Raw genomic sequence first — 26,233 nt, forward strand, 5'->3', positions numbered from 1 at the left:
CTCTCTCTCTCTCTCTCGCAAGATGTTTTTCCGCGCCGTATAATGCAAGACTTACGAGCGAATCGGGCTCCGTGAGTCCGCGCCCGCAAGAGCACCCGGTTTATGAATTCCAGATTATCATTATTACCCCGATTTTATTGTCGACATTAACGTGTAAACATGCCGAGCATGACGGTAGGCGTGCCACAGTCGTCTCGCATTCACGGACTCGCTTCGTTAGTCTGTTAAAACTTAAACTCACGTATCTTAAATCCAGCCTCGGACCATGAATATCTGAGAAGAAATGAGAGGGAGGTTTCCGAAAGAAAAAATTGAAAAAAGTCCATTACAAGAATTTTATTATTACGCATTACGTACTGCTTTGACATTTCGCAAAATTTATAATCTCTATCGAGCTCGATTATTATCAATTTTAACGTTAAACTCGAGATTTTTTAAATGCTTTTCCAACGTTATTCTTTTCTTAAGCTTTTTAAAATCATTTGATGTTATTGTATAAACTGTCGATTGTATACATATTTTGCTTACAAAATTTAGTAATGAAACAAAATCTTGATTACAAAAGGGACTTGAAAATTCTTCAAATTTCCTTCTCGATAGAAGTATCAAAGAAAATTTCCTTTGATCGATAATATTTCGAATAAACTAATAATTTCGATTCCTCTTCGCGTAACACGAAAAAAAGCGCGTAATATAACAATGATCGTGTTTCCAAACGAGATAAGTATGTATGGGATCGATCAAGGCGGAAGCGAGATGCGATTGAACGCGATAAACGTAACAACCGTTCCTGGTTTCGTGCTAGCTGGAATAAAATTTACGATTTTACGTCCTTTACGGTTTGATATCAACGCAAGACGCGCTTAAAATACAGGAATTGCTCTTCCATGACTGTTTATGTAAATGGAAGACTGTACCTACTTTCTTCTTTGGGTGGTAAACACAAGATCGAAGAGTTTTTACTTTGATCGCAGAAAAATTTTCATTTGTTCGTTTCTTCTCTACCTTCTTTTTTCGACTATCTGTAGATTCACTTAGAATTCAACCACTTTTCATAAAAACATTTCAGTCGATGAGATCAAGGAATTTGTTGATACAAGCATATTTTCTCTTTAACAATATTTTTTTTACATTCGTATTTTATATATCCTCCTATTTAGGAATACTTCGTGGTTCCTTTTTACTCCATTACATTTTGGAATTAATTATCATTTCCTTTCGAATAGTCGCATTGTAATTTAATTATGTTTTTATTCGAACTTTTTGTATAATTTCTATTCCTATATTATATTATAAATGGATATAGAATTATACAGACGCGCAGAGATACAAATGTACATAGGTTATATATGTATATATACGCATATATGTATACATACATATATGTATGTATGTATGTATATAAATGTACATATACGTACAGATATACGACTCAGCACAGATATATCTGAGCAACATTCCTACGCAGTGAACTACACAGGGGAAGGGCATACTACGAAGTAGCGTTGGTACGTTCTGTCGGCAAGCAGAGTAATGGAAATAATGAGGGCGAAGTGGCCGACGTAGATACGTGCCTCAGACGTTGCTATCTACCGAGAGACGGCCTCGGGCTTCGACTTTCCTATCTCTCTCTCTCTTTCTCTTTCATTTTCTCCATTTCTTTCTCTCTCCCTCTATTTCTCTCTCCCTCTCTCCCATTGCGTCGAGCCACGGTGGAAATACTCGCGTACCTCGCTCCCAGATCGTTCCTTCAACATAGGAAACATTTCTTCAATCATTTTGCCTACAATATCTGCCAGAAAGATGGATAGATGGGTTTCTTTAAACAGAAAGAGAGAAAGAGAGAAAGAAAGAAATACTAAAGAGAGATACCAGGTAAGAGCGAGAAAGGAAAACGCTGCAAATTTACGAATGTATTTATCGTTTGTTTTCATTTGACGCATACACCGTTCTGCAATTGACTTCTACTGATACTATATAGAGTGACCTTTTCCACTTTTAAGCATTGCCTGTCTCGCAGAAATCGTTTCTAAAGCATTGTCTTGTCCGACGGCATTTATCGAGTTAAATCGGTTCGAGGCTGTGAGAAAACTCTCAAGAGACGGAAAGTCATGTGATTTTCGATCCACACCTTTAAGTATTTTTCGTGATCTTTTTAAAGGAAACATTTATCTCAAACGAGAGTATCTATGATAAAACTTGTAAAAGAAAAATAAGGGAAAGGATTTGTGTTCGAAACGAATCAAAATCAAAGCCTTTGGAAAACTTTGAAAATACTTCTTTCGCATCTCGTTCCTTTTTTACGTTTTCTTATTTCTTCATTGGCTCATTATATCTTTTCTAAAGTAAATAAATTTTTTTAAGGCCATTTTTAAACCGATGATTCGATTCGAGCTCGTTACTCTTGCCGTAGGAGAGGCCGCATTGAGATTTTTCCGCTCGAATGCGGCAAGCATTACGCTGGAAAGGCGGTTCGCGAAGCGAGGGCCCGAGCGTAAAACCTTCTCCCGAGGCCCTTGAAGGGCTTCCATGAACCACGTGCCTTTCGATACGGGTCGTTGCATCTTTCTACTCTTTCTCTCGAACTCGTGGGTGTTCGATCTTGCGTACTGATCTCCATTTCTCCATAAAATCTCTTATTAATTGGTAGACGCTCGGGGATCGATTTCATCTTGGAATATAACAAGTTATAAACTAAAAACTGTTCTTATCCTTGCTTCGACAATGTATCTAGAAACATTTTTATACGAGGGTCTTCCTTTTATTTCCGATATTCGATAACATTATTAGTAGCACTTGCAATAAATATTCTGCTGATTTTATATCATTGATACTTTTGTACGAATTCAGATATTAATAATTTTGTTTCAATACAATCGAATAATAAACGATAGTTATCTAAAGATTCGATTAAAATAAAAGGAAAATGAATAAAATCGTAGAACTCAAATTAGTTCGCGCATTCTTTTAGTTGATTCATTAATCAAATTATTCCAGTCAGGAGGAAATTATTCTTTGGACTAGTTTTATACAATTTCAATTTAATTTTCCTTACCGGTGCTATAGCTATTAAAAAAAAACTATTAGCGTTTCATTGCTCGAAAGAATAACGTCGGCTTTTGTCCTGCTTTTACTTTAATAATCGCCTTTTCTTGATTGACGGGATTCGTCCATCTTATTTCCGTCATTGAAGTCAGGATACTATCGTCGACGAGGATGTAGAGGCGGAGTCACAGGAAGTTGAGAGGGAGAACGAGGAGACACTAGCGAGAAATCAATTTCTCGTCATTTCTCGGTGCTAGCACCGTTTATCCTCCTTTACGAACGTTCATGGACTGGTCTAATTCATAAAATCACCGACACGATCGCATCCGGATCTTTAATGTAGCTCTTGTGCTATTATTTTCAATAATGCGTTGGAGTAACGATAAACGATAAAATTCTTTTGTATCTTTTCTTTTTTTCATACGTCTCTCCTATCGAAACAATAGCATCGTCTTGTCTTAAATTAAGTCGTTCGTTGAATAAAAGTAAATTTAGTTCGCGAATATCTCGTTGATTATTTCTTTGTTATAAAATAATTCTTTTTCCATTTTTACGTTAAAGTCGCATAATTTTTGATAGATTCGTTTTTATTAGAACACTTCTCGACTGTACGAAATCGAATTATACAATTCGAACTCGTCAATTCGAATTTCGTTTAGGAAAATGCGGTAATGCTCAAAAGTCAATATTGAATAATGCATAGACGAAAGGTCTCGCGAAGCGATAATTTAATAGAGCACTTTGCTGCGAGAATTGGAAGGAAAAGAAGCAATTTCCATATCGATTTCGATTTCTATCTTATGCGTGCAACGTATCGGAATATTTATTGAAAATCACATTGAATTTTGGCGGAATACCAAATTCCACTTTTTTAAATCAATCTACTCTGATATTCTTTGTACCTACTATTATTTTATAAATCAAATACGTTTTTGAATTTGTAAATATTATATCACTATAATCGATGGAATATAAACGGAAAGCGTTAAGAGTTTACACGATCGGGAGACCTTTGTCCGTCATGATTAAACTCCGATGGAGTAAAAAAAAAAAAAAAAGAAATAGACGGGAGGATAAGAGAGAAGAGAGGAAGAATAAGAATTTGTCTTCTGTTTGGGTAGAATTTTGTCGGAAGAAAGGAAAGCAGTCCAGTCCTCTTCTCCTCCCTTTCTTCCTCTTTTTCTCTCCATCGTTGAGTATCTTGAAGCCATTTCCTTGGTTCCTTTCGGGCATCGAGATGACGTTGGTCTTCTCTTCTGCCTCGAGGCGTAACCATCAATAATGTTCTTTCTGTTCTCGCGAAAGGAAAAGGTACGAGTAAAGGGACACGTTTATATCGCAGGAAGAAAGAGTACCACTACAGCTACGTCATCAAAAACTTTGGTTCACGCCTCTTCGGGCAGTTTTCGGGAGAGAGATAAAGGGTGGGTTTTTGATCGTCGGCATTATCTTCGTAAATTGGCTGGGCACACCGATACATTTTGGAAAGATGTTGAGTCGGTGTAAAAGGAAAGGGTGTCGGAGTTAAATATTGTACGAGGAAGTGACGGAGGACTGTTATTGTCGCCTCAACGTTTTGTCAGACGAAAGAAAAGAAACTCAAGTATCTCCCTGACACGATATAGGGGTTGCTTCTTCGAGTATCGCTCGGGGAACGTTCTCCCTTGATGCAAGCAGAATCTTTTCGATAGTTTTTTTCTTATGTACTTAAGTATGGGTTAAATAATTAAACGATATCATTAGATAGAATATTACTTTGCTTTTGTAATCCATTATCTTGTTGGTTAATCGTTATAATGGACATAACTCGAATATAAGTTTATATTAAAATTGTTAAAACGTACAAAAGAAAGGTCCACCAAATGTTTATTAGTTATTGTTATTATTCGACGTATAAGTAATCGATATTGTAAACACTGGACTATAAGGCAATAGAAGCTGTTCAAATACGGTATAAACAAAGATCGGTGTATATAGCCGTCCAATAAATTTTCGATGTGTACATATCAATGTAAATAATCGTATCAGTCGTATCGTAGACTCCGAAGGAAACAGACGGTTATCTAGAAAATTAAGGGTACGTTTCTCGATATCTATACATATTGAATTATAATACATACATATAATATACACACACACACAACCTATATACATATAATATATATATATATATATATATATATATATATAATATACATAAATTAAGAACGTAGTTCTTTAATCTATTCCTTTAATCAATAATAATTATCCTCTCTTCATAAATTGCATTTTCACCTTCAATAAGAGAACGTGCGAAGTACAGAGTCGTGTTGATTACTTTTAGTATAATCTATGCAGAAAATGTCGTTCTAAAGAGAAGCACGATTTGCGCCGATCAAAGAGAGTTGTTACATCGATCGTTCTTTCATAGAAGATAACGAAGAACGTATATAATCAGAAGTCTGAGCTCGTCGATAATCTTTTCAACGGTTAAAATTACGTTCATCAAATCTATACGGTCTCTATCACGTTTCTACTTTCTATAGAATACGATGTTTGTTAGTATATCTTTGAATAATTTTATGCACGCGAGATCGAGCCCGATCAACGTAACCTTTTCGACGTTTTACCCCAAGATCTTTCGGAAGCGAGTCATTAATCTGTCATTGATTTATCGACAGGATAAACGCAAGTAATAAGTACGTGTTCAGAAAAGAAATTGGTATGCTGGCATACCTATTAAATTGCACCTGCTAACACGGACCGATCAAGTATGGAAAAAGCCATGCTGGCATCTTTCCATTAAAAGTATTTTACCGAAAGCATTTATGATAATTCGTATTTCTTATTGTACGAGATAATAACAGAACTACACGATATTATTGTTTTTGATGACGATCGTACAACAACATTTCGCGAGAATATAACCTTTTTTTTTCTGTTCCAGGTAAGCAAGAAATCGAAGAGAAGAAGGACGTAAATATATATGAGTCATCGTGCGTATTGAAAATTTTATTTATAATTTCATCTGGATTGTTAAGTATGCGAACGTTAATACGGAAGGCAAAAGAGAACGTCGTAGAATAACGTCAGGTTAGTGCTTTTACTAAATTCTTTTCTATCTCTTTTCCTCTCGTTTTCTTCTGATAATCGAGGAGCCAACTTCTCGTTAATGGTTAAACGGATCCCACCTTAACGAATGGAATGTGCATTTAGAACATCGACGTCAGCGGGTTTACTCTCTACGATCGGTAAAATTGTACGCTAACACATTTATAGATATCTACCTATGTAAGTTGTGTGTATGTATGGATGGTGTCTGTGTGCGTCCGTGTATGCCTGTGTGTATCATGTGTGTCTGTGTAAGAACTCTCGTGTCTCAAGTTCTCTGTGAGAAAGAACAGGAGAGAATCCAATGTTCTGAATCCTATTCTTACCACGTAGCCTGTAATTTAGAATCCGTTTCCCGGAGGATATAAAAGCGGCGGCCGGTCACTCGTGCGGAAGGGAGAACGGAATTCAGTGAAAATCGTTGAATCGCTCGCGTCTTCGTACTTGCGGACCTTACCTCTAAATTCGTCTTTGAAATCCTTCAAAATGATCGATATTATCGTCGTCATTATATTTTCGATTATATAACGAATATTTGGATATTAATTAATTTCATTTCCCGTTATGGTTTTAGTAAATTTTCTTTCTGTTCGCGCGTCGTACTTTTATAAATGAACTTTTCGAAAGATTATCTACTGTAATCGCATTATTGGAAAATACAACAACAATGAAGTTTTTAAAAGAGTCTTACAATAGAGAAAGAAAGAAAGAGAGAGAGAGAGAGGAAGAGAGAGAGTCGTCTGTGAGGTTTTATTTTAAGATACTTGAAAAGATCTCAACTATTGAGAGAGAGAGAGAGAGATAGTTACGTCTGGGTTAAAGTATTATAGAAGATTACACTAGGTGATGAACTTAGTTGAACTTTGGTATACTTTCTTGTCGATAATTTCCACGAAAAAGAATTCCTCGCGAGAGAAAGAGACAGGGAAAAAGAGAGAGAAAGAGAGAGTTTTCCGAAACTAGGACAATGCGGAAAAGTTCGAAGCAATTACGACACGCGTACGAACGATCCAAAAAGAAAGAATGAAAGACAGAGAGATAGAGAAGGATCAAAAAGAGAATACGTAGACGCATATCTGTATACGCGAAAAGCATGTGTATCCACGATGTGAAGCTGTTACGTTTCTGACGTTAGGTATGATTAAAGTCTCGTGAGTCATGCCGGCAGGATGATGTAGCTTGATGGTAGAAGGAAGGAGAAAAGGGATAGCAAAGAGAACTCGAATACCAACAGAGTTCGGAGGTCGATGAGAAAGACAGAGAAAAAGAGAGAGAGAGAGAGAAAGAAAGAAAGAAAGAAAGAAAGAAAGAGAGAGAGAAAGCGATAAAGATATTGGGATGCAACGAGATGAAGATACGTACCGTGATACAAAGAGAAAAAGAGAAAGAGAATCTTACCGACAGCCATTCTAACTGGGAAAGCTCGAGGTCACGAGGGAAATATGCCGCTCGATCTCGTGAATCGATGTGAGCCGTATCATGATGTAGCCAACGGGGATCGATTTTTCGTTTCCGGAAGAAATCTTGAAACTGCTTGTAAGGAGGGGTAAGAGGGATCATCTCATCCACACACGCTTTCTGATTGGATGATTTTTCGTGGGACACCCTTTCCGGTTGTTTAAAGAATGGGACACAGGCAGAATGAGAGAGAGAGAGAGAGAGAGAGAGAGAGAAGAGGAAGAAGCAAGCAGATAAGCGAGTACAAGCCGAAGAGAAATAGCGATGAGTTAGATTTAGATCTGTGATCGAACAAAGGATACCCCGTTGATTTCATCTAGACGTGTCTACTACGACGAGACGACGACGATGCTTGCCAAATTTCAAGCGAAGTGGCCGTAACGAACGCGTCGTTACGAGCGGCCATTTGTCGAAGCACATTACTAGAAAATGTTATGGTTGTGTATTCCTTTTGGGGGCTCTTCAACCTCTCGTTCAAGTAACATCGCTATTCTTGTAGACGGTGAATATCGAGATTGTTCGATTTAACAGAATGAAATCGTTTTTGGATGAATCGTTGTATGTAAGATATATATAAAAGATTTTTTATCAGGACAAATCGGACATTGAAGAATAAATCAGATATATATATATAAAGCACGTTCAGCAAAAAATTTATTTTACATGAAATATATAAATTGTAGTTATTGCTTTTCAATTCTATAATGTACTATCATAAAGTAACTACTATTAACTTGTAGAATATCTCGAAGAGGAAAACGTTATCTCTATTCGAACGATCCTGAGCATTATCGGAACTGTAGGAATTTTTATCCTCCTTACACGTCGACTTGGCACGAACTACCAATACGTTATCATATGTTGCCAAGTTTGACCTCGAACGAAGTGGCTATTACGACGTCTACGATCGTCCATTAAAGTCCGCATCCAACATTGATGACACTTTAATACGCGATTCCACGCTATGGCTTTTCTATTTGCTAATCTATCAGCTTCTTTGGCAGCTTTTATCGTCGAACTAATAAGAAGAACGATGCGACTCGATACAAACATTCTTTTAAAATTACATTGTTAAAATATACTGTAAAATAAGTTGATTTAAGTATACTTCAAAATTAAGTTAAAATATACTGTAAAATAAGTTAATTTAGGATTCATATTTAAAATGTGAAAATAGTTGATATTTAGTTTACAAATTGTTCAAAGCTTCTTTCATTTATGAACTTTTTAATTGATAATAAAAAATAAAGATAAATAGATAAAAGCGACGTTTTTAAAGTTCAAATTTTCAAACAGTATAAAATTTTTATCTTCACTTTTTTAAAGAATCTAATTAAAATCTCATAAGCCATTAGCCGTATCATAGTCCGTTAATCATTGAAAAAAGATGATAACAATAGATCATTGCTTGTAAAATGCAAAATTCCCTTTGAGTGAGAAGCGAGAGTAATATTCAGAAGGGCCGTTATTGTCGTTAACATTATTATCCGTCTGAATTACGTAGAGACAATGCGAACAGTTAAGGTCCAATGACCACTTTCGAGTAGCGGATTCTGTTCGTTCGTGACCAACTCTAACTCTAACACCCTTTTGGCTTTACCAACCCCTCGGAACGCTTTCGCATCAGAATCGACGGAACCACCCTTGTCCCAACTAGACTGTAGAAAGAGGAAGATAGAGATAGAGACAAAGATAGATAGACAGACAGAGAGAGAGAGAGAGAGAGAGAGAGAGAGAGAGAGAGAGAGAGAGGAAACAGGGGACGTATAACGCGATAATCGCATCATAGCAAACACAATGTAGGATTAGTTGCCGGCTCTTGCGCTGTGGGACTGGTTTATTCGAAGCAACTGCACGAACAAATTGACGCGTGATCGTCGCATTGTGTCCGCAACGCGTTTCCATGTAAGCGTATATCGTACAGAATAGACGAAGTGAATCCGCACCTTGGATAGATTAATCGTTCCAATCGAACTATATTTGTAAGAAACTTCCTACGGATTACTATCGGACTTTTCGGCATTCCTTTCAAGTTAAGATTACAGGTGCTGTCATTTCGTTCTCGAACCGATTATATTATAATGTAACTTTTGAAATTTTCAAAAATATTTGAAAATTCATATCCGATAATGAAGCGAGTATGAAGTATACGTACTCGAAATGAAATCGATTAACGTTCATATTACGAATTGACGTATATTTGTTGTTAATGTTTTCACATGAAATGTATCTACAAGCGTTGTTCGATCGAAGATTTTCAACGAGTTATTTTAGCAAACTAATTGGGAATGCTCGCAAAACGTGTCAAGTATTTTATCGCTGAGAATCTCTATCTATTGGGCATGCGGTTTTATTTTAATTAAAACTTCCCGATTGCTCCCGAGTTATACATTGGTAAAAATGCGTTAAAAATAAAGGAAGAAAGAGTTTATATGGTACGGTGTATGGTGCGATACGGTGTAAAGCAATAACATATAACAACAGCTGACAGGATATTTTCATTCGTTCCATCTGCATTGTTTGCTCCATGGACGAAGCGGATACGGGTCGACGACGTCGAGATATCGACGTTTCCGAGGTTTCTGTGTTAGCAGAAGAGAAAAGCACGAGGCAGACGAATCGAGACGAGACGAGACGAGACGAGACGCGCCAGCTGTGGCCCTATCCACGCGGATAAACCATCTCCGAGCTAAATACGAGTCTGCCGGCTACGAACTTTTGCCATTTCGTCGATCCTTTCCAGGATTTAATAAAAGCGTATAGATGTTCCCGCAGGATGCTGCACCAACTAACGTTAAGAAACGTCTTCCGTGAGATATCGATGTCTTTTCGCCAATGCTCCTTATCTTATCCATCATATTAATGATCATAATAATTCTAATATATCAATTTTCAATCATTCCTCTTTTAGAGTATCTACAAATTTTTCCCCCGATCATTTTGACAAATTTTATCAATCACGTCTCTCACTTACATTACTTTTTCTTCCATCATCCCAACGAAAGAATTTATTGAAAAGCTTTAAACGAATTCAATACGAATATTCGATGAAAATCTCGCAAACCCGGACATTTGATATGCATGAGTAAAAGCGTATTTCATCGATAATCGTTAGACGACTGAAAATATTTAAAATATATGATATTCGTTAATTAATATTTTACTAGCGTTATTACGTTTTATTATCGGATAATGATTAATTACGTCCCATCGCGATCCATCGCGGTGTTTGTTCCAATTTTTAACTGCCTTTCAAAAGAAAAAAAAGAAAAAAAAGCAAAAAAAAAAAAACAATTTTATCTTTAATGCGATTGACTTTTTAATTCGGCTTTTAAAGCTTATTTTATTTTCGGAACTCGATTGAATGAGAAAATAACGATTTTATACGTGAAATATTCCAGCGACAATTCTCCCTCCTTTAATTTACTGAAATAGCGTAACCTCCTTATAGGACTTTTCAAGTTAACGAGAAAGAAGGTATACAAGCAGCATTTTTTCATTCCTTCACTTTCCGATTTTTTCAATTCATACCCTGACGTCTTTTCATCAAGCAATGTAACATCAAAGACTCTTTGTAAATGTTTAGGTGCATCCTCCTTTTCAAACACTTTTACTCTGTTTCTGTTTAATGAATTATTCACGTGGAAACGCAATATGGCGATCCACAAACAATAATCTTTTCTAACTGCATAGAGATCACATCTCTATATATTAAATGTAGTAAAATATATTTGTTTAAACTAATTGTGTTCTATGGTTCCTAGTTGCTAAGGAATTTTCTGCGATATCCTTCCTTTAAGATCTACTTCGACATTGAAATAAGATCGTATGGAAGGATTCAAGTAGATTTGGAATTCTCGAAGAAATTCCACTCAATTTCCGTCTCGGTTTCGCACCAATTTCACGAATCAAGAAATCGTTTAATTTTACTTCCTTCGACAAAAATAGGAATTGTATTATTCAAGGGCGTTATTTCAAATCCGTAAATTTGTAGTCGGTCATCGGATAAATTTTTAATTTTATTTCGACAAATAACATTACTTTATTAATTTTAATTCGTCACTTTAATAAGTACTTGAATAAAATAATTGACATTGTAATTTATTTACAATATATCCAATTCATCTAACATATATATATATATTAATTCCCTGGTTGATATCATGAATGTAAGTATATCACGAGCAAACACGATGACTTTGTAGAACAACTTCCAAAAGCAAAGTTTAAAGTGGATGCACACGTTATAAGTCGCGATTTCGATGGTTATCTCTTGTGTAAGCACATCATCTCTTGGGCTTATCCAAGTGAATTTCGATTCTATGAAATTCGGAGAGAACTTAGCGTTTTGCGGGTTATAAGCGTTCGCTTCGCAAATTCGAAATTTGGCGATATCGTTGTTTTAACTATGACATTAACGTCAGAATAGAGAATACGACGATAGTTTAAAATTTACGTTATAAGAACGATCGTTAAGTATTATTTAAAGAGAAAACAGAATTCGTTGATTTTTATATATTTTCAGGTTCTTATAATCGCTTAGACAGACCCTGCATAAGCTCAAAGGTAATCATTTCTGAAAGTAGTCAGATACACATATACAAAATTGTAGCTTACTAATGCTGAATAATTTCACATGCCTGAGCGTAGGAGAGAATAGGAAAGTTACAAATTCGTGAGGCAGGAGTACACCAGACCAACGAACGTTCTTGCATTTCCTCACGATTGCGGTCTGCCATAGGGTCATTTTGCACGTCGGTCGGTAATATACGTGATAGGTAATATTTGTCCGTGGTTTCAAGGGCCAACGACTCAACAGCTACTACAGTTCCTTACAAAATAATATTGTTCCTTTTTTTATTTTATTTTACCATTTTCGATCATCACACGCATGCATTTACGTCTCATGCAAATTATTTTTCTTCTCTTCCTCAATCAGGTTTAACCATTAAAATATCTTTATGTCTTTCTGTCATATAAATTATAACTTAAACGGTAGCTCCATCGTAATTCATTATCGCTCATCGTATCGTTTATCGATGTACGTGATATTTCGTTAATGAGTATGTCATCGTCGGCGATGACACACAATGTGTTTTTAAGTTAATAACCAAAATGTCGAACATGTTTTATTTTCATTTTACTACATTCGAATTCATTCGACGTTTTAAAACCTACTATTCTCTCTGCTGGATTTGAAATTTGTTGCTTTTCCTTTCTCTCTCTTTCTCTCTCTTTTCCAGTTCTTTTTTTTGTGGTAAATGTCACTCATCCACGTTTCCGAGTAAAAAAAAGCGTGATGTAAAAAACGAGGCGAATCCATTTTGGACAAAACACACGTCGGGAAAGGTTTTACTTCTACGGTATGTGCTTCTCTCGACGAGCTTCACTTCTCTTCCTCCGCCTCTTCTCTTTCTCTCTCTCTCTCTCTCTCTCTCTTCTATTCTCCTTCCCTCTGGTCGGGTGAAAGAGCTTCTTTGACCGTTCTGGCCGCCTTTGTTTCAGAATGGAGTGTGTGCTTGCTTGCACATAGCTGTAGATATACAAGAAAGAACTAGAATGTTCATCAAGGCGGCAGCGCTTTCTTTGTCTATCATTTTCTACAATTCATACGAGTAGAAAATCTATCGCGATTTACTCGCTTAATGATTACATTATTCTCCATATTAAATTCCGAATAAAAAATCGCCTCACTCGGAAAACAGGTAGGTTTAATTAAAATTCATTTGGTTGATTCCACGAGAATTCCGAGATCCATGAAATTTTTAAGAACCTTTGAAAAATCATTCAGCGAAGGTCAACTAAAGTGAAAATATACTTATCAACGTTTGCAAATAAAAATTTTCTCTTTTGTCCATTTAGTATCAAAAGGGTAATTGAAGTGACGTTCATTATGAAATTGTTACTTACATACGTGAATATATGTACGTTTATCACGTAATAAACGTATAGAAATTATATTTAAGCGACAATTCAATTATGTATCCATTCGTACCGCGATAATATCAAAATTAAATGAAATATTTCTGTATTATTAATCTCTTCGCTTCCTGATTTTACGCATATTAATTAACTTCAACTTCTATTGTTGTCACAGGATTATACGGTTAGATAATTTGAATTTCAAATGTATTTCTCCCGCTTAGACCAGTCAGTTTAGCAGATTTTCAACTACAGCAATATAACATTCACAATAACGTAATATCAATTACTCTTCCGAATTTCCTCTTTTTCATAACTTCGATATTTCCACGTCATATGATAACTGTTAATGATCGTGATCGTTCTCCTACTTACCGAAATAAATAATTTAACGCGACCGACATTCTTTTTCAATTAATTTTCCCTTCGATTTCATTCTCAATTGAGAATTCATTCTAACCTCCTTTCGATCTTCACCCTCTTCGTCTTTCTCACCCTCATTTTTTCTTAAGTATCTAATATTTATTATTAACGTGTTCTACATTAATAACTAAATTAAATCCGATATTCTTATTTCGTTTGTCCTCTTTTTTCTTTTCTTTTTTTGTTTTCTTTTGTTTAAATCTTTAATCGGACAACGTCAGTATTTATTCTCGATAACGGATACGATATTCAAGAAGAAAGTTTAATTTTCTATCGAATCTTAATAAGAATTGATAAAACTGTCAAGAAGGAAAACGAAGATAGAGGAAATCGTTTGGAAATAAATTATTGGAAAAAGTTAAGTTCTAAATTAAGTCGTTCAAAGGATTACTTAAGTCAAGAGAAAATGTATCGACATTTTCTTCCTTTTTGATGTGATATCTGGGCAATACTGCTGATAGCGTAAATCACGAGTTCTTAAAGAGAAACTTAAGAAGTGGAAGAAGAAGTGGACGAGGATGAAGGTTAAAGGGGAGAGGTAAAGATTTCGTGGGAACGATGCACCCGGCTTAGTCGAAACAAAGCCGCAAACCTCGGCGACCACGAAATATTACACCGCGCATGGTATCTAGACGAACAAATAGAAAGAAAAAAAGAAAGAAAGAAAGAAAGAAAGAAAGGAAGGAAGGAAGGAAGGAAGGATGAAAGAAAGAAAGAGATAGCGCGTTTATGTATACCTCGCTTGTAAGAAGAAAAAAGTAAAAAGAAAAAAGAAAAATAAAAGCGAGAAGTTTAAGTTTGTGATTAAAAATCCGTCGACTAATTTAAATCAGCTTATCGCAATTATAATAATTATCGTTAATTATTACATTTTCGTGTTTTCCGTTTCTAAATTCATGTCATTGTTGAAATTCATTTATCAAACTATTAATTTTCTTCTTTTTGGCGAAATACTTGTAGAATCGACGTAAAGTTTAACGAGCGAGCGAAAGAGTCTCCAAAAAGGCGTGAAATTCGTGACATTATACGAAATAGCATGACGAAGGTGTAACTTCGTTAGAGGGTCTTCTTTGTCTCACGAGCGACAATGGCAGGACGACGATGACTCTTCTCGAGTGTTCCGGCCTACTCCGCCATTGTGCATCGTGTATTCATTTTCAACGTCTGCAACTGCAGCCGAGGAAATTATTGAAATTGAAATGCCCTCCTTAGCCCTCGTCGTCGCGCCGACACAATGGGATTTGGCTCGCGTCTTCTCTCACAGAAACGTCGAAAACGAACGAGACATCGGATATTCTCTCTCTCTCTCTCCCTTACATTAAATAGAAAATTAAATTTATTATAATAGACGATTAATTTTACTCCCGTTTTCGGTGTCAAGTATTAACGTAAAAAATAAAAAAACCGTCGTACGTGATTATGGATATAAAGATCGAAGGTAATGTGAAATATAAAATTATATCCAATAAGATCAGATCAGAGTGTCTTAACGACAGGCGTTTATGGAAATTTGAAAAATAGAGGGAGGGTCAATATAATTACGTCAACGTGCAGGTGCAGCGGTGAATGACTCTCATTCGTTCTTTTTCTTTTCTTTTCTTTTCTCATCTACTTCTTTCGCGCTCGTCGATAAAGGGTAGTTTTTTTTTTTTTACGAGCCATCTTACCCATAAAAGAGACACGTTCATTCACTCGACCGGCACGAAATCTCTTTTACGCCTCGCTTAATTTTAGTACCCGTACGTATCGACGCGACTGTTCATTTTAACGCCACGTCTGCGTTCGTCCTGCTGAAGATAAAATCATAACCCATAAACCGCACCTCTCTTTTTCTCTCTCTCTCTCTCTCTCACACACTCTCTCTCTTTCTCTCTCTCTTTCTTTCTCTCCGTCTCTCTCTCTTTCTTACATGCGTGCCAAAACTCGAAGCGATCGCGAGAAACATTTTCGACGCATCGTAATTTCTTTTTCCTCGAAGCATTAACGATAAGCGAATCATGAATGCATTTAACGATTAAGAAACGAGCAGACCAGCTTCATGAGCGTCAGCAAAAAGTGTCTCGACCGTGTCTCCCTTAGGATCATGTTTTAAATAATTTATTATGGATTCACATTTTATAATTCGGATGGCTCCTAATATAAATCAATTATTACAGCTATTAAGGTTATTACGTAAGTTCTACTTCCCTCGAGAGATTACTTGATTTAACGAAGAATATATGTTACTAATGGATTCGCATTTACGATATATCATTATCGAGAATTTTTTCGGAACACTTTTTTTAATTACAAGTTCATTTATTAAACGTCACATTTGTGAGAACGCAGAGAGAAATAACACTTCGAGAGATTTTAATTTTTGATAGGATAAAAGTAAAAAAAGCGAGGCGTATTTAATCCTTCGATGATTTTTCTTCAAAACAAAAAGAGGGTGTTACGAGTAAGGGAGAACTAATCGAAAATACGCCAACTATTTTTTGGTCAAATCTCATCGGTATCGTAATTCCGTTTCGACAGATTGCCGATAAGCAAGTGACAGTGTACGAGAAGATCGATAAATTACATCACTAAATTTCACCGAGAAAACTCTCGCATCGATGAGTCAACGCGCTGACAATACCATCAGATATTCTCTCAAAAGCAGCAATTCTAGTGATCGAGTTCGTTGCTCCATTTACCATGCCCTGTCATACTAACGCGTGTTTATTTCTCTATTCTTGTGCAAGATCGATCGGAGTTAAATATACTCGCGTATTTATTAATAAATACGATTAAACAAATTCTTAGACTACGATATTTTAGATCGATATATAAAAGAGGAATAATCGAACGTAATACGCTTTAAAGAATCTTAACATCGATAAAAATATCTTATTTCTCATTGGTCCATTGAAAATCGATCATCTTAAACGCAATATCCAAACCTGAAGGGCTCTTTTCGAATGGAGCTTATCGTCGAAGAGAAACGAACGGAATTCATGCTGGGAATTGAGCAATAATGAACGAATGAGCGAACGAAGAAATGAACGGCGGTCGATGAGCCTTCGTAAATGTTCTACGAGAAGGATGATTCAGCGATAATCCGAATATTACGCTTCTCGATCTTCGATGCGATAGCATCCGCAAGGTTCATCGGACAAACTGCTTAACCAAAGTGGCTCAATCAGCGATTAATTAGTGCAAGCCAATGAGAATGGAATTGGCATTCCTATTATCGAATTTTACGACTCTATTACCCTCGAATCTATTATATAAGAGTGTTACTCGTTTCACTTACATCTACTTCGATATTATTTTCTACCGATACGTAATTTTGATATTTAGTAAACGGAACATTATGATATCAGTTATGTTAGTTCGTTAAAATAGCAGAAACTAATTAGAAATCGGAGTCCCACAGAGGGATGTCGAAGGAGAAGTCATAGACCTGTTCCCTTGAATGATCGATCGATAGTTTGATCTTGTCAGTTTCGTGTTATCCGTTGATACGTTCTAAGAGCAAGATGTCAAAAGCGTGATTGTAGTGATCCATAGGAATGGCTTATTAGCCTTAAGGTACATATGCTCGAAGACGATTGGCTTAACGAATAATTAACATCTACTCGGACCTAATACGGAATCAAGCATGAACTATGAATTGAGCGTAATTGCTTCAGCGTGAAATTAATGCGTTTTTCTTGGTGCAATCTTATAAGGTGTATTCTTAAACTATTAGCTGCTGTGATTTCGATCGATTATCGTAATTCATGTATTTTACAAAAAGTTCCTGATATGGTAGTTTCTACGTGAAGTAAAAAAAAAAAAAATACTTTCTTATTGATGAGTCAAATGCAACGTGACAGTTCGCATTATGAACATAAGGGAAAACAGAGAATCATTTCTTTATTATGATAGTCTATTACACGACAACCGGTTCCTCAACATAATTTATGTCGACGTGCTCGTACCATCTAAACGCTAAATCAAAGTGCTTCTGCGGTTAATTAAAGCTCCAATAGTAATAAACACGGACTTAGAGAGAAAGTACTACACGTAGATACGTAGATGTATTCGATCAAAGATTATTGAGTAGATTAGACGTTATCATTAAATGGCTTTTATTGATTCCTATTACTCTTTAGAATCTAATTTTCCAATGGTATTGATTAATACGACGTATTAATTCATATTCTCTTCTTTTCCAATTTTTTCTTTTTTTTTTTTTACATAATTTCTTCGACGCACGTTCAAAGAGTAGAGATTGCAAAATATCGGTAAACGCAATTTCCGCGAATAAAATCAATTCGCTTTTCCGATCAGAGTACAAATGGATTTCTTTCTTTATTTATTTTTTTTTTCAGAACTGTTTACGTTTATTCGAAATTGTTTTTTTCTGAAATTAATTAACATCATTTCGTAGATTAATTCTTCCTTGCACGTTGTTTGAAAACTTCTGTCTGGTTCCTCTCGATGAGGGATAAAAGTGAAAAGAAAAATGGAAAGAAAGATAATCGAGAGAGTACATTGACGTTGGCACGATTCTCTAGGGATAGGGAAAAAGGTGTAGTTGCATGCGAGCGAGGAGATACTTATTGCAGCGGGACGAAATTTTCGTTTTAATCCGATATTAGAATTCGGGCGCCGTGCCGCGTGGCAGAATGTCGAAAAAGTTGATGGGAAGGGGAAGTAGCACCATCTGGCCTCGTGCAAAATCTAATTCCGTGTGCCGGCTAGTTTTACGATTATGGTACAATACTCGACACACGACGCAATATACCACCATATACCAACCCTCCCCATTTCCCCACCCTCTTTTAAACCAAGTTCGCGCGAACAACGGGAGAGTACTAGTCTTGATTGCAGCACTGAGTCATTGACAGCGAAGGAAATTTATTACGTACGGAACAGAGAGGGGGAAGTCGGTGGAGAATTTTTTGTTCTAGATAAACGTGGAACTCGTCTTCCTTCTCCCTGCCCATTAATCCGTTTTTCGAGCCAGCACCATCGCGTTCGTACGACTTTTATCTCACGAGATTTACGAGTTTTTCCTTCGTTTCATCCGTTCCGCCATCGGAGACGGAAAAATTCGGTTATTCTCTCTTCTTTTCTTTTTTCCTTTCCTTTTTCCGTTTCTTTTCTTTTCTTTTTTTTTCTCACGACGATGCATCTACGATTCAGAAGGGAAGTGAAAGTAAGAAACTAAAAGAAAGTGAAAGAAGACGACATTATTTAGTAATTATTTCAAGTAAAGTATTCAAAATAAGATTTGATATCGTAAAACGTGGAATGTTTCCACGTTGGATGTTGATAATAACCTGTTATCGACATTTCGAATGGTCGTACAATCGATCGGTTTATCACTTATTAATGATTCTTTCGGAAATTACATGTAAAATATATTCGGTAATTAATTACACTCGGTTCTCGAATCTTGGAATAAGTAAACAGTAAAACTGGTTAAATCAATGTTTATACATTGGTCGATTTTAATATAGATTTTAAAAACAGGGGAGCAATGCGGAAGGTAATGTGGTAAACTTTTGAGAGAGTCAGCGAGATTATACACCGCGACAAAATATATTTAGAAATTCGCAAGGTATTACTGCAGCAAATAGTCTGTATAAAATTATAGTTTAATTTAATTCGTGTTATTTTTATTATGTCTATTCTCTATATTTTTCTACAGACTATCTTTTCTCTTTTTTTGATAACATCTACTCTATCTTTTGATACCGTTTACATTTTTACAGTATCCGACTCTGTAACAAGTTTATTTACGCTACGTGGATGTACCGTAATCAATTTGGAAGTATTTATCTTTCTCTTGATAAGGAAGTGCATTAATATAACGGTCCTGTCCAATGTGTAATATCCTTATTTTGAGAAAAAAATAAAGAGGAAAAGGAAAAAAAAAAGAAGTATGATCGTACGTCGAGAATATTAATACATATGAAAGGTGCGTCACATTTATAAAATCACGCCTGGACGCATTTATTAATCGCATCTTTGTGAACGTAGAGTATCTAAACCTAACTACGGGTTAGACGATGACTCGATGAGAGTATTTACATGAGAAGAGGCTGTTAGCTGGTAGATAATTCGAAGAAACTCTTATAGGGCGTGGATGGAGAATATTCTCGCTGTTGGATAAGAGAGAAGAAAGGAGAAAAAAGGAAAAAGAAAAAAAGATGAGAGTGCTTGATAGGAAGAGGGGATGATGGTTCTTCTCTCCTCCGTCGTAATAATGTCGGCACCATACGACAGTCGAGCCGTAATTAAAGAGAGACAGCACGTAAACGTTTCTGCTCGCTGCCCACGCCACAGCCATTAAGCGTTTTCTTTTTCGCGCAGATGACGCTCCTCCTTCATTGCAAATACAAGCCACCTCCTAGAAACTAGGCACGTAGATGGCCAAAGAGAAACGCGAGCATCCACCCGTCATCTTCATAAACGAAGAAACGAGAATACTTTGTTCAAACTCGTGCGGCACTCTTTATCTTTCTATGCTCCCAAGCATAAGAATATTCATTAACTTGTCGAGTTAAATTAGTTGTTCTCAGTAGCTGAGTAATTGTTGAACTATCGACGTGTTTCTTTCTTATTCTATTGTTTAAAATAGTACGTTTATTTTTTATTAAATATAACTTAGTGTTTTATTCATTAATCGTTTATCGTAACACTCGTTCGTCTCGTTTTATCGATCAGACACGTAGCAAGTACGTGCTTTTTATTATTTTATTAATTTATTATCATTTATCCATGTGTTCTCTTTATGTCCTCTTTATGAAACTTGTAACGGAAATTGAAGATATACCATTAGAAAGTACTAAAAACTCTTTTGGCCTCGCTTATAAGGACTGGTTATTTGAAATTGCTACAAGAATGATATATATGCCGACGATAGTCTTGCCAAGAAATCAGGTCGAATAATAGTGATTTATACTAACGGCACTCCCGGATAGTGTTCGAAGAATAAAGAACCAGTAACTCTACTCGTAAACGCCATTATTCCATTTTTAATCGATTTTTATAATACTTTTTATTAACATTCGGTAAGAGCTTTCAAACGCTTTTTTCGAATATCTAATAGTTTTTATGAATACTCGAATAAATCGAAAATTTAATTAAAACGATCGAAAGAGCGTCGCGCATTAAATTCGATAGAATTATTTCATTATTATTAGAAAATAGAATAAAAAGAAAACAAAAAAAGAGATCGTCGAAACTTTTCTTGGAAAACTTATCTCATCCTCGTTCTCGATGACGAGAGACTTTCTTTCGTTCTTCGATTTCTATCGATAATAAAATAGAACGAGCAATCGACAAACGTAACATCGAACTTTTATTCTACAGGGGCATCGAAAGAAAAAAAGAATCCGACCACTGGTCGATTCGATGAAATGATGAAATAATTAATTAAAGCATTTAGCGTATCGTATGTCAAGTTGAAGCACGGGAAGGAATTTCTTCGTCTTTTGTAAAAAAAAAAGAAAAAAAAAAAACAGCAGATCTTCTGCCGTATCTTATTGAGGGAGAGAGAAAGAGTAAAAGAACGAAAGAAGAAGAAAACGTAGAATAACGAAAAGGCACCGAGCCGACTAATGAAAACTTCCCTCGTCCTTCTACATTCAACGAGCATCGTAAGGGATATAATCAGCCTTAACTCGGACTTGGATGTCGCTAATTTGTTCGTCGACGGTCGTCGAGTAGCGACGATGAGTCGTTTAAAAGCTGCTAGCTAAACTCAGTCTGAGAAACGGGAACGCGAAAGAAGAGAGAGTCCACTTTTCGCAGGAACGAAGAAAAGAAGCGAGAGAGAACGATGGGAAGAGAAGGGAAAAGGGACGAAAATATAAAAGGAAAATTCGCAAGAGAATTCCGTCGAAGAGATCTCTCTATTCGTCGTGTCTCACCGAACATCCCCGAAGAGTTTGGGTTAGAATTAATTTGGAGCTTGGTAAAATCGCGACGGTCGAGTTTGGTATTAATTAAAAGTTCCGAAAACGAAACGAGTCAGACACGCGCTTGATTATGATCTGAGATAGTCTAACCGGGGGAAAAAAGAACTTCTTCTTCTTTTTCTTTCTCATCTTCTTGGACGAACAATAGAACGGAACCAAGAGAACCGACGTGGAATTCTGAAGACGATTTTACGAGATCCTGCTTGAGTTCTAACTATTTCGACGAGTACGTGACGCAATGCGAACGTTAATAAGAATTCTTGAAACGTAGTGACCCGATCGTACTTCGATTTCCTCCCATTCTAATAAGAATTCTTTTGATAAATTTCGAAAAGCTGGACGCATAAATTCGATAACGTAACGTCGATGATTACGTTCCCTTGTCATCGTGTTCCTCTATTTTTTCGATAAAAAAAAATAAAAAATAAAAGAATAAAATAGAAAGTAAAAAATAAAAGAGTAAATCGGTTCTATGGAAAAAGCAATAAACGTTGAAGAGACTAACGGTGACAGGGGGATAGAACTCGTCGTGTTGGCAACGAGCTCTTCGTACGAGGATTGCTTAAGAGTTTCGAATACGTGGGACGACATATCGGAGTCAAAAAGAAGCGTGAAAAATGACCTTTGGCCGAGAATGAACGGGGCATAAAGCCTAGAACGTCGCGTTGTGCCTACAAAACGTATGATCGATGAGCTCGACGTATCCCTTGAAAACATAGCCAGGAAAAATGTACGATGTGTTGTATAGATCATATATGTATAACGGACACCGATCGTCATTATCCTCGTCGTCGGGATCGTTGCATTTCATCAGCATTTGACTCTCTCGATCTTTTTATTTTCTGATGAATTTCTCTCGCGACGTCATCTGCTCCAACGCTCGGCCAAAAATCGAAACCGATATTTCCTGAAATTAGAATAAACAAATTTTACTTACGCGTTGATATTTATAAGATCGTAATAAGATTTCATTGATTCTTTCCTAACTCAAAACTAATCAAAAGCGATCGTTATATCCAAGCAATCTGAGCGAGAGGAACGAGCGAATTCGAGATTTCGAATGGATGGAAAAAAGCAGCAGACGCAACGGCAAGGAGTTCTTCAGAAAAACGACGAAATTAACGACGTACGGATTTAAGTTCTCTCGTATCCAGAAATTTCTTTGAGTACGAAAAACGATCTTTTTGCCGACCGACTTAAAAAGTTCGCATTTTCAGTCGTCATTTGCAACGGGCAATGAGTGAAAGCTCGAACGAAGAAAGAAGAAGAGAAAATCTCGTAGCAAAATGCATCGACTTTGTATCCTACCAAAGGATTCTTTTTATTTCCTCGTTGTTAAGGCGTTTAGAAGGGAAGATGGACGTAATTTAATTTCTTTAACTGCAAGAGAGAGTTCGTATTTATTATCAGAACGAATAACGACGATATCACATTTAAATATAATTAGATACTTATGCGGAGTATTGTTTGCGTTTTATTTCAGTTTCACTTTGGAAGGATTATCCTTTTAATTTGCATTAGAATGTCTTGAACGTGTATCGATTCAGTTAATCGGACGAAATCAATTAAATTAATGACGGAACTGAAGTTCTAAATCATGATAAAGATTTTTCTCCTTTGAAATAAAATATCATTAGGAAGTAGAAACGGAGCAATTATTCTAATGAGCCGCGTGTTATCGGCGCCTTAGAGACTTCTTCTTTACCGCAAAAGAAGGTTTTTCCTTCTCTCTATTTCTTTTTACAAAATTACGCGATAATATCGATCGCAGGAAATTCGATACGATGGATAATGAGCTCAGATGGGTAGAGGTAGTTCGCGATCGCAGACGATAAAGCGCCTTTCTTGGCGGATTATAGTACGCGAATGCCACTTCTTCGAACCTTCGATCGATGATTTGAGATTAAAGAATCGCGTAAAGAAGATTTTGCCGTCACTTTTTTGCCACTTTCTTTTCCGTCATCGATTTCGACGCATTTCATTCGAAAAACGCGCAAAATGTATTGCATCTACCTTTAACATCTTCGTTTTTATTCATATCGTGAAAACGTTTACGCATTTAAAACTGTCTTAGAAATATGATTAGAATACTTCATTCCTTAGATTATTTTCGTTTTTTTCAAACTATTTTCTTCATTCGCGATTCCAAGTTTATTAACAAAAAATATTGATTACTAATTAGTATGAAATAGATATGCATAGTGTTTAATAATCCTTCTAATTCAACTTACAATTAATCCTAATGGTCACGTCACGGTTTTAAACAAGAATAACGAGGAAAAAAGTAGGTATAGCCTTCGCGGAAAAAAACTCAGACTGGCGAAAGTACGGGAGCAGAGCACGATTTGTCGTAGGTCGTTCCACTCAGCGACACAAAGTGACTAATGCTGATTAGTTCCCGAGCGATCCAAGTATATCCAATTACGCGGTCGCTCGCATGTTGCTTCGTTCGGCCGCCTTAATCCCGCGGAATAATTTGCCTCGGCGGCATGTCATGCGCGTCAGTCGCCACTGAAATATACCGACTCGAGCTACCAAGCGTGCGCGCATATCAGCTACGCGTGTTGTCTCTACATAGGTATAGTAAATGGTAGACATTCGTATGTGCGAGATTCTCTGGTGAGAGCGATTTTGATGCGAATAAACGAATCAATTATAGCACGATACGTTTTCCTAAACGACGATTAAGAGAACGATTAAGAAGATTTTTCTTTTTCTTCCTCGTCAACGCCATCTGGCATTTCCCATAGTTGCGATCTTTCCTTGATAATTTCGAAATGAAATGTCGTTTCGTAAATATAAAATAGTAGGATTTAATAGAAGAGAGATTAATCAATCCTCTTCATGCGTTACGACGAAAAACTCATCATCCCATGTTTCTTTTCTTGGATTTCCTTTTGTACGTTTGTACGTACGTATGTATGTATTTCGATGGTTTACACAATTCCATTATATACGTTAAAGTCGATGTGACTTGATGTTTCTTTCAAAATATGCAACTTTTTACGAGTTATTTCACAATACCTGGCAAATCTTTTTTGAAAATGAAAGATTAATCGAAAATCGAAGAAAAATGATGGAAAATTCAAAGGTTGCGCTATACGAACGGCAATATATGAAAGAAATATACTCGTCGCGTCGGTAAAGTGTCTGATACTTTTACTTTACATTCAGTGCGATACTCTGCATAGGATACTTATGGAAAATCCCAAGCGTTTTTGGTAAGAGGTCGCATACGAGTCTCCAGGTCGTTGAACACGATTCTTCTCTACTCTCAACGGCGCCTCGAACTCGACTTCTCTTATACTTACTATAGGTATACCTTACCTACCTCCGTACTCGGCCCGTACTCGAAGCGCTGTAATTCTCGGTTTTACAGCACGCAACTCGTGCTCGACCCAATCACGAAGTTCAACGACCCTAGACCGAGATCGCGATATAGGAATTCAAAGGATTTCTATTCTTTCGGACGATTTTTCGAAATAATTTCATTCGAAACAAAGAATCCATTTTTTTTTTGGTTTATTATGAAAACGTTTCTTACTGCTCAATTTGTGATCATAAAAATTGTAAAATATGACTGGTAAGTTTGATAAATCTTATAGTCGTTAAATAGAACGAATGGATTAGAGCAACTATTCGAAAAAGCAAGACAGTCTCGATATGTAAGATAGTTGCTTCACGTTGTAAGATGAATTAGAAATAGACTCGTAGGTATTAGCTGTCCATCGAATCTAATGACTAATAACCATATCCACTTAGCGAATTATTGCTTCCGTTCGTTAATGCGTCCAAGATAAAGCACGATAATCGACTTGTGAATCATCTTGTCCATTATATCATCAAAACGAAATTGTACCATATGCTTGAATGTAACTCTAGCGACTTATAGATATTATCTTTGAATAGAGAACGCGCATACATATGTAGCTAATATCAAGATTCGATGAGATTATCGAGAAAGTGAGTAGCTAATAATAATAATAAGGTCAAAGTTCAGCGAACGGACCACTTTGAGATTTGATTTGGACCGATAGTGTTAACGTATTTACGTGCAACGATGGATACGAAAGGCCGACTAGAAAACCCGGATTTAGTCTATCTTTCTCTCTTTCCCCTTTTACCCTTTTTCTCTATTTTTCAAGTAGAAAGAGTCTGGAGAGCAAATTTGTCTGACAGCCTCGGGCAGTGAATTCGCATGGAGCAACCGGGACGAGTTCGAAGGTGAAAAGGACGTTTTCCGATCAAGTACGATTCGCTATCACGCTTTTTCATGAGAGTGAAAAGCGTTCGTCGGATTTTACGAATTTGACGAACGATCGTATACAAAAGTGAAATCGTTGAAAAGTCGAACG

General features: G+C 36.4%; 1 protein-coding gene across 9 annotated transcripts in view; it reads left to right on the top strand.

Moving 5' to 3' along the window:
- LOC122627249 (fat-like cadherin-related tumor suppressor homolog) overlaps positions 1-26,233 on the top strand; it is a 290,885-nt gene that overhangs the window by 204,891 nt on the left and 59,761 nt on the right. The window lies entirely within an intron of this gene.

Source organism: Vespula pensylvanica, chromosome 2 (genome assembly GCF_014466175.1).
Source record: "Vespula pensylvanica isolate Volc-1 chromosome 2, ASM1446617v1, whole genome shotgun sequence".
Classification (NCBI taxonomy): Eukaryota; Metazoa; Arthropoda; class Insecta; order Hymenoptera; family Vespidae; genus Vespula; species Vespula pensylvanica.